At 31.6% G+C, this 10000-nt stretch overlaps 1 protein-coding gene and 1 long non-coding RNA gene across 5 annotated transcripts in view; one reads left to right on the top strand and one right to left on the bottom strand.

Moving 5' to 3' along the window:
- Positions 1-7297, bottom strand: part of LOC124951577 — a 127586-nt gene extending 120289 nt beyond the window's left edge. For 3 of the 4 annotated variants that reach the window (XR_007101648.1, XR_007101647.1, XR_007101645.1), the window contains exon 1: positions 5010-5395. This is a non-coding gene — a long non-coding RNA (uncharacterized LOC124951577). Of the gene's footprint in view, positions 1-5009; positions 5396-6659 lie in introns of those variants that run through there. The other variant, XR_007101646.1, reaches the window with a different exon arrangement.
- Positions 1-10000, top strand: part of LOC124951575 — a 41323-nt gene that overhangs the window by 26319 nt on the left and 5004 nt on the right. The gene's annotated exons all lie outside the window — the stretch shown is intronic.

The following is a 10000-nucleotide window of genomic DNA, read 5'->3' as shown; positions in this document are numbered from 1 at the left end:
GACGAGGAGAGGGGATGAGGACAGAAGGTAGCGTAGGAGCGCGCACGCATGTGCCAAACGCGAACGTAGTACGCGCTGCTGTTCTCCCTCTTCGTGACGTCACTCGACGCTCGACAATATTTGCGTCGGCATCGTCGTACTCCTCACTCGCCTCGCCTCACCTCTACACTCAGCGCCTCTTACTCTCTCACATATCTCTCTCTCTCTCTCTCTCTCTCTCTCTCTCTCTCTTTCTCTCTCTCTCTCTTTCTCTCTGTCCTTACGTCTTTACTCTCTCCCACCATTTTGCTATTCGACGTAGCACTGTGTTGCATATATAAAGAAAGGACACATATAGAGTACATGGATATATATATACATGTATGATGTATATATATATATATAGATGTGACATGACACGTGTGTGGCACTCATCATATATACATACACACATACATATATTCACACACACACACACACACACACACATCGAAAACAACTAGGAAAGATTACTCGTGACGCGTGCGCCATCGTTTAAGTACCTTAATGTGACAAGCTTTTGATAACTCGTCACGTTATGTTTGCATGAAACAAAAATGTCCACGGAATCGGCATCACGACAGTGTTAACCTAACCGTAACCTAAACGTAACGTTAAGGTAACGTAACGTAACGTAACGTAACGTAACGTAACGTAACGTAACGTAACGTAACGTAACGTAACATAAAGTATAACGTATCATAGATACTTATGTATGTATGATATTCGTAACGATGCTTTACGTATCTCTGTTCGACCAATCAGAAATTGCGTTTGTAAACGGGAACCAATTAAATTCGAGGATAATTGATGATTATTAGGAGGTGAACTTCGGGCGCCATTATTTAAAATTGATCTGTTATCTTACTGACAATTTCCTATGGTTTCTTCTCTTTTATTATTATTATTATTATAATTATTATTATTATTATTATTATTATTATTATTATTATTGTTTAATAATAATAAAAAAAGAAGTTGCGCGTGTGTGTACGTATGTATGTATGGTATAATTAAAATAACAATCAAGGAGACATTGTATATATATATATATATATATATATATATATATATATATCTTTGCAAATACAAAAGAGATTTATAGAGATAAGAATTTTTATTTTGGACTGATAAGATCGGCTGGTATTATCGATCAATGGCAATCAAGGATTGTTAAAACATATCAAAAGAAATTAATCAACGATACGTACAGTACAAACACACATGTGCACACACACAGACACATGTGACACATAAACAACGATATATAACGTCTCGTATCGATTTGAACGACGATCAACAACACGTTAATACATAATACATGTCTAAAAGTCTCTTTTTTCAATGTCACCGTCTGCGAATTTCAAAAGAATCGGGAATAAATATATAGGGGCTTCATATATTTCATGTAAATCAATTTCGCAGGAAATTAATTATTTAAATTAATTAGAAATTATTAGTGATGCAGAATCGATCAAACAAATCTTTGCGTTTAATGCTTACTAATCAATGCACATTATACACGTATGTACTTATATATATATATATATATATAAAGGTGGTAGGTAAATAGAAAGTAAAGTTAATTATTGTCAAGGGAAATAACTTTTGATTCGCTTACTTCCCAATAAAATAATATTGTTTATTGCAAAGTCAGCAATAATCCTTTTTTTTTCTTTTTTTTTTTTTTTTTAAGATTCTCTCGCTCTCGACTTTTGTAAAGTCAGTCGATAAACGATTTATTTCGATTCACTCAATAATATACAGAAATATATATATATATATATATATATATATATATATATATACACGTTACTAATATATACTTTCATTCATGAAAGAAGAAAGAGATGAAATTTTGTAAAATCATTGAATAAACAAAATAAACCAAGTGACAATAATTATCAACTCACCATCATATACATATATATATATATATATATATATATATACAAATGTATACATACATGTAACGTTTCTCACTTATAGAGAGAATGTGTGTAAAAAAGAGAGAAATAAAGTATCAAAGTATCCCTGTCGCTTTCCGATAACCTTGCGTATTGTCCTCGCCTCGAATATATGGCGTCGCAAGTCCTCTCTCTCTCTCTCTCTCTCTCTCTCTCTCTCTCTCTCTCTCTCTCTCTCTCTCTCTCTCTCTCTCTTTCTGTATGTGTGTATGCAGAGACTTGTCGTCGAGAGTTAGTTTGTAAAAAAAGAATTTTTACAGGAGTACACAGAGAGGATGTATGTATATATGTATATATCTATGTATGCATCTACATTTCTATGTACTACGTAAGAGACGTTGGTAGAGAGAAAAGAATCCAATGAAGTAGAAGGTGCGATCGAAACCTTTTCATTTTCCTCCTGAAAATGGAAGCGTCCAATAAGCGAAAGAGAAGCTGGTACTGGTGCGCTGCTACTGCTGCTACTTGCTCGATAGCCGTGCCAAGGAAAATACTATAGATATATATACCTAAAGAGAAGAGAGAGAGACAGAGAGAGACAGAGAGAGACAGAGAGAGAGAGAGAGAGAGAGGAAGAGAGAGAGAGGAGAGAGAGTGGAGAGAACTACCAACAAAGTAGAACAAACTACCTATCTGTATATTTATGAGATACTTTAAGTTACTTTCGATAATCCAGATTAATACATTTTCTTTTTTGTTTTAAAAGGAAAAAATTTACGATTTTTGTCTATTTTCTTATATACACACACACACACATATATATATATATATGCCATTTTTTTTTTGTAATATAAAATATTTGTATCATTTCTATTAACATTATTGATAAAACTTTTGTTACGTTTGACAATTCCCGTTAAGAATATTCAACAGTCTTAAAAAAAGAGAATAAAAAAAAAAAAAAAAAAAAAGAAACAAAAAAAAAAAACTAAAAAACGAAAAGTGAAGGGCTATTATGGGAAAAAAGAGAGGACGACGTGTTTCGAGAACGCGAGAACAAAAATAAAAGAAAAGAAAAAAGAAAAGGAAAAAGAAAAAAATTAATTAAATTTGATCGCGTACGTCCAATGATCGTAGTTCTATTTCTTTTTTTTTTTTCTTTTTGTTTTTTTTTTTTTTAAATTTTGAAGTCGATTAACAGAAAATTATATAAAAGTAAAACGTTGAAAAAGATTTTGAACGCGTATCGATGCGAAAAAAGAGAGGATCAAATATTTTTTCGACGATCGCACGTCCGGTTCACTGGACGCATTTATTTATAAGCACGCGTGTAAAAGCGCATTCACCGATTTCTTTTTAAGAGGCGCGCGCGCGCGCATTCCTTTCAAGGCCCCTGCGGAGAGAACGGACACGGGCCAACGTTCCTTAGAGACATGGTCGGCCTCCGTTCTTCTTCTTCTTCTTCTTCTTGTTCATTCTCTTTAAACGTAACCGAGAGCAATAGAGGAACAATATTATTTTTATATTATATATTTCTCTATTTTGATCGTTCTAGATTGTGATCGTTTCTATTCTATTACGTGGATCTTTTTTTTTCTCCGATCACGTAAGTAAGAACTTAATTGCGACTTTTTTTTTTTTTCTTTTCTTTTTGTTTCTTTTTATTTGGAGCAATCGTGACATATTTTAAAAAATATACGCCCGAGCAGAATCATTTAATACAATATCGATTGATATTAATTACATTGTTAATAAATTAATCGTATTATATCTCGAATTTTTAATATCGCGAAATAATTTTGCTAAGATATTTTCAAAATGGCGCCCGAGAAACATTATTTTTAATCAAATATCGATTAATATTAATTTATTGTTAATAAATTACATGAATTATATTTCGTGTTTAATGTTTCAGGAAGTCGTCTATATTTATACGGACTTATTTCTTCATTTTTCTTTCTCTCTTTCGCGTAATCCAGTGACGTATTTTTAAAATAACGCTCGAGAGGAATCGATATGTCGAATATCGATTAATATTGATTTAATGTTAATAAATTGAATTATATCCTTTACATATACATATATATATTATATATATATATATATGTATGTATATATATATATATTTCAAGTACTATGAAAATGCAATTCTAACAAGATCTAATTTCATTTGAGGTTAAAGTTCCGTTTAATCGGCAAACGCTGTAGAACAATGATGTAAGAGTAGGATGGATGTAACGGTACGCATCCAGCGAAGTAAGTACATACATGATATATACATATGTATGTACTACGAGCTAAACTGCAAAGCACAAGCCTCGGTCCGACGTATGGTATGTCTCTATATGCATGTGTATATATATATATATATATATATATATATATATATGTGTACGTATACGTGTGTATATGCGTGGAAATGTTAGTGGTACCGTCTCGCAGAACGGAAATCGATCGAAGAGAGTCCATTGCCGAGAGTGGAGGGGGAGAAGCCAAAGCTAATGAATTATTTCATTATCGAAATGAGAAAAGCAAATTAGTCTAAAACATTAAAATCCTCGAATATTTCTAATTATGAAAAATCAAAAGTTTTTTTCGTTCGATTAAGTTGATAATTTCTAAGAAATTATTTTAAATCGAGAATGTACACGTACGTTTATACTTTTGTGTGTGTGTGTGTGTGTGTATGTGTGTGTGGACAAATGAAAAAAGTTTGCTGCGTAGAACACTTTTTTTTCCCCACAAACAAGGTCGAATGGTAGATTATATGCACGTACGTATATATGTATGTGTCTATGTGTATGTATAACTAATGAAAAAGAAAGGGAGACAGAAAAACTAAAAAAATAAAAGAAAAACTGGCGCGACAAGGATATAATACGTTTAAAAATGAAAGAGAAGGAATGAGTTCGATGTTAGAGGGTTGAAGAGCTCTGGCGGGCAGGGGGGGGGTGTCGGAAGGGAGGGTTTCTAAGAGGACGCACGAGTCAGCGACTTCGAAGATAGACTTTATAGGTTAGGTAACGCGTATATATCTTATGACGTGTTTTTTTTCATTCGCGGAGAAAGTTAGCCTAGGCGTACCTCGAGCGTAAAATCGCCTCCTCCTATCTTGCTTGGTGCACCTCCCTCCTTCCTTCCTTCCTTCCTTCCTTCCTTTCTTCCTTCCTCTCCTCCTTCTCCTCTTCCTCCCTCTCCTCCTGCCATCTTTTTTCTTCTTCTTCTTCCTCTTCCTTTCCTATCCATTGAAATTTTTCCCTTGCTTCAAAATATCTCGCAAATATCATCTTCGAAACTTTCAACGAAATGATCACTCTTTCTTTCACGACGCCATTTTACCTTTCTCTATCTTAATACGTATCTTTATATTTATTCGCAATCTATATTTCGATATCTAAAATCAAATCGATTATATTTACGGTAAATGTCCGTGACGTGTCGCTACTGTCGCGCAAATCACTTTAACAATGTTCTCGATAATTCAAGTTATAAAGATATATATATATATATATATATATATATATATATATATATATATATATACACATACATGTATATATATTTGTACATATGTATATATGTATGGATATATATATATATATATAGATAGATAGAGATAGATAGATATAAAGATAGATAGATAGAGAAAGACGACGATAATCTTTTGTGCTAAAGATAGTTTTTCGAGTTTCCGAAAATGAAAGGTGATCCAATTGAATTCTCAGCATATATGACTAAAGTTCTCGTAATTCGAGACAACGCGTTCTAATTTCTATTTCCATCGGATGCAACAAATATTATTAGAGAATTACTTTCGAAACTTGAATTTTAACGTAACCATCGACGACTATTCTATTTAACGTAATAGCAAAACGCGGATGTCGAATAATACGTCACGTTTTCATGAAGTGTCGAAATCAATCGATCGATCGATCGATCAATAGATAAATATCTAAAGAAAGTCTTTCACTCACTTTCCGAAACAGGTTTATGTACTTACTTTTACATGTATGTACATATATATATATATATATATATATATATATATGTATACATATACACATAAGTACATACATACATTCTCTTTATATGCAAGTCTCTACTACTTTCGAAGAACTATATTGTACTACTTTGGTCTTCTAGAATATCTGTTTCCCCCATAAAAGAGTAGGTCAAAATAGGTAGACGATCGTATCGAGCAATAAAAAACAAAAAACAAAAAAAGAAAGGAAACAATCTTTTTAAAGATACATTGAGAATTAACCAATCAACATTAATCGTAATACTTAATTTAAAAAATAAATTCATACAAAAATAAATAATACAAAATATAATAAAGAATAATAAATACATAATAATAGATGATTAAATAATGAAAAAATAAAATTTGATATAAAGAAGAGTATCTAAAAATGTTGTAAACATATGCGTGCGTATAATACCAAATTAAAAAAAAAAATTCTCCTTTAAATGGAAGAAGAAAAAAGAAAAAGAGAATATAAAAAGCGTCAATTCGACGATTATTATTCATCCATATTTCTGTAGCGAATGTTATCTTGTAAAAAAAAAAAAAAAAAAAAAAGAAAAAAAAGGAAGAAAAAAATGATTTCTTAACTTATCTTGAATCTCATTAACATTCCATCACGTAGTAAATGAAAAGCAAGGAGGTATCGAATAGTCGAGATTCCATAAGGAAGAAGGCAAGAGAGACTAACAATAAGTGTGCTGCGTTACCTTTTTCCAAGTCTGATTTTACCGCGAGACTGAGGTACATAGAAACTATTGGACGATCTTGTCTTGAAACCGCGAACGTTTTTCCTTTTACCCATTTGTTTTTCTTTCTTTCTTTTTTTTTTCTTTTTTTTTTTTTTTTTTTTTTAGCAACAAGTGTCACGCGCGCGAGCGCATGCTTTACAAACACACGCACACCGTTATGTCGATTCTTTCGGTTTGCAACGGAATTCGTATGACACGACGACGACGACGATGGGTTCGTCGCCATTCTGCGCGATTGTCGCCATCTATCGACCGATCGCTTAACCAAAGCTGTCGCACTTGATTATTTCGAGTACGCGCGTATTCGTGACTCCATCATCGTGATAATACCAAGTGTTGGAAGTTAATTAATAACGATGTTTACTAGATAACGAGCATTAGTTGAAAAAAAAATTTCTTTTTCTTTTCTTTTCTTTTTTTTTTTCCTTTTTTTTTTGCCTTATTATTATTTTCATTTTTATTATCATTTCATATTCATCAATGGACTTACACGACAGTTCTCGATGGGTATATTCAATTTAAAAAAAAAAATAAAAAAATAAAAAAAAAAATAAAAAAAAATAAAAATAAAAATAAAATAAAAAAAAAAAAGAAAGAAAAAGAATATTTTCCCATAAAAATTTCAAAAACTACTTTTTATTTTCTTATCATTATAAATGTATCATGTTTATATATATATATATATATGTATGTATGTATATATGTATGTGGGCGTGTGTGAGTATATATCGAATATCGATATTCTCATAAGGCAGACAACAATGTCATCTATTTGTCAAATAGATGATAGATTATCACTCGTTTCTAAAAGGGCAAGCCCTAAGAAGTAACACGAGCCATATGTACATATGATAGATACGAAATAACCTATAATATCAAAAGAAGTTGTAAAATAAGATGAGATGTAAAAGAATATATCCTCTTTGTAACTGCGTCCGCTTGGAAAATCCTAAAAACGAGTGTCGCGTTTAAATTCCTCGAAATAAGATCCCCGATGATGAGTCGTTTAGAAAAATCCTTGAGAATGACATCGGTGGTACGTTGGCTGATTTTCCCGCTCTTCCTATCACCCCCTTTCGCCCCGCGAAAAATTCGATTTCATAGAAATATGACTTGCAAGCGTTTATTATTTCGCGAAATAAAAAAATCATCGCGTTTATATTTATAATCATTAATTTATGAATAAATTCAATTCCGACTGTCGACAGGTTGTTTGTTCGTTCGACTTTCTTGCTACTTCCTTTTTTGCTTGTTTGTCTTTTCTTTTTCTTTTCTTTTTTTTTTTTTTTTTTTTTTTTTTTTTTCCACAACTAATCGCGTCGAAACGGAACAATTGAGTGACGAAATAATTCAGATACCTAAAGCAGTACAACGATGGTGGTTGGTAATAGTTGTATCTTTAAAGTAGAACGTACGCTTACATTTACACTTACTTACTTACTGTACTTACACATACAGTTACACATACATACACACACACACACACACACACACACACATAAAATACACAACATACATACGATTTTGTCATTCGGTGATCACGAATGCGTGAGCTCTCTAAAGCACGGATAAATAAATAGACGTAACTTAACGTTTCAGCTTGCTTAACGATTTAATTCTCCCTCGGTTTGGTTGTAGCCATTTAATTAGTTAACCTACAATTGACCCATTTAAAAAGGAACTTACTCTTAGGAAGGAGACTATCGTCCAGATTTCACACGAAATCACTACGATTTATACTTTCTACTTATTTACTACATGTCTTCTATCTTTCTTTTTTTCTTTCTTCTTTTTCTTTTGTATGTGTACGTGTGTGCGTGTGTGTCTGTGCGATTTTTTTTTTTTTTTTTTTTTTTTTTTTTTTCTACTCATCTACCATTCCAACCAACTCGCATAATTGTATCTCGTTTCACAAGTAGCTTTCTATTAACGGAATGTAAAACCACGATATGTCGTGTCGCATGAAGAAGCTCCGCCATCTTGATTCGTACATGTTTATACGTACGTACATACATATATACATACATGCATATATATATATATATATATATATGCATACGTAATTACTTATTTTTCAATTGAAGAATTTAATTTCTTTTATTATTTTTCCTTGTTTAATTTTTCTAAGAAATTAATTATTTTATATATATATATATATATATATATATATATATATATATATATATAGAGAGAGAGAGAGAAAGAGATAAAAGAAAGGTTTTCTGTTTTACCGATCGATCTATTTTGCGTGTTTCGTCTTAATAAAGATATAAAAATAACCATGAACTATGATGACTCGTTTAACCGATTACTCTTATCTATGTGTATATATATGTATGTAGGTATATATATATGTACGAACGCATAACGGACGTAAATCACTTATACACAATTTTCTATGGGATTTTCGTCGTTCGACGTTAAAGAATCACCTTTTTGCAGGAAGCGAAACAAGTTGCGTCCGAAAAAGCACCGAGGCGAAACAATCGTGTCCTCGTTTTCTACTAAAAACGACGCGCTTACCGAGGCGATGAGAAAAAGCACTCGTAGATACACACCTTTACGCGTACGCATTCACAAGCTCACTAAATACGCACACGCTTACGCACCTACACATATAAGAAGGCGCGCTCGAATCTTTAAGCCTACTTTCGTAAATGCAATTTTTTGTTATACGTATGTTATGAAAAATTCATGATACATATATTAATTAAAAAATATATTAATAAATATATATATATATGTGTGTGTGTATATATAAACTATATATTAATATTAAAATAAATGTAATATATTTCCTGGAGCAAAAAAAACGTGAATAATAAGTTATAATTTTATACGAAGATAAAATTAAAAGCCGCCTTAACGATGACAATTTTCGACCAATCACGAACGAGTATTTCATATTTGTAGAAAACATCTACGTATGGTTTTATTATTTCCGATTTTTCACTCAAGTAATTTTTTTTCTTAAAAAAAAAAAAAAAAAAAAAAAAAAAAAAAAAAAAAAAAAATATAAAATTTCTTCACAAAAGAAAGTACATGTTCTCTTATTTATCCGAGTACTTGGAAAAGAAAAATAAATAGGAACGTGTTGTGTATAACAATAAATTCAAAGTATGTTATAAAGAAAAAAGATGGAGAAAAAGAAGAAGGAGAAGAATACTTCGAAAATGACGAGATAGTCGCTTCGAAGAAATCCAATCTCGTTTATTACCTCGAAGTTATATTCCAAAACGATTTGACTATGAAAATGAAAATTTTCATTTTACCGACCGAAGGTCACAAGCAACGATTTC

The sequence above is a fragment of the Vespa velutina genome, chromosome 9 (genome assembly GCF_912470025.1).
Source record: "Vespa velutina chromosome 9, iVesVel2.1, whole genome shotgun sequence".
In the NCBI taxonomy this organism is placed as follows: Eukaryota; Metazoa; Arthropoda; class Insecta; order Hymenoptera; family Vespidae; genus Vespa; species Vespa velutina.
Note: the sequence above shows the minus strand (reverse complement) of the source record. Positions and strands in the feature narration are given on the sequence as shown.